Source organism: Wasmannia auropunctata, unplaced genomic scaffold (genome assembly GCF_000956235.1).
Source record: "Wasmannia auropunctata unplaced genomic scaffold, wasmannia.A_1.0 LD334382.1, whole genome shotgun sequence".
NCBI classification, from domain to species: domain Eukaryota; kingdom Metazoa; phylum Arthropoda; class Insecta; order Hymenoptera; family Formicidae; genus Wasmannia; species Wasmannia auropunctata.
In genome coordinates, this window is record NW_012028508.1 from 14,602 (window position 1) to 15,338 (window position 737).

The following is a 737-nucleotide window of genomic DNA, read 5'->3' on the forward strand; positions in this document are numbered from 1 at the left end:
AAAAGAACTTTTTCGCATTCGGGAAAGGAAGGAGAGTGGCTTATTATCGCTTGCGTGACAAACCTCATGTACGCAAGAGAAAATCATGTGCTCGCTTCGCTACTAAATTAATGAATGCAATTTTATATTTTTGTAAAATACGCGCGATATTTTGCGAATGTTTATTCTATGAAAGCGGATCTTTATTAACATAAAAGTGACGTATAAAAATGGGTCAAATTTCGTCGTGCGATGATTATTCGATTATTTTGGTCCTTAAAACATAACTTTTCATAATTAATAATTATTTAATTAGATACACAAAATTTAATTAGATACATAAAATGTTGTGTAACTTGCGCAAAATGCATCACTTTTGACATAAAGCGTGTGTTTAGCGATTCCGCCATAATTTTCATATAAGCTGATTAAGCGATACGATTAATGCGCGATGTATATACGAGGGGTTAACCTAAACTACCTAACTAAAAAAAATGTACAGTGATTGCCAATTATGACAATACAACACACTTTATTGCTAGTATTGCTATTGTATTGCTTTCGTATTGTCAGTAATATTGTCATCTATTATCTCACGTAGATACTGCTACCTATTGCAAAACATTGCCAAGTACAGGGTGGGTACTCAAATTTTGTAAAAGAATTCCTTGAAAATTCCCGGATTTTCCAGGAATTTTATTCAAAATTCCAGATAAGATTAGAGAATTTCTCAATAAAGCTTTAAAATAAATTAGGCA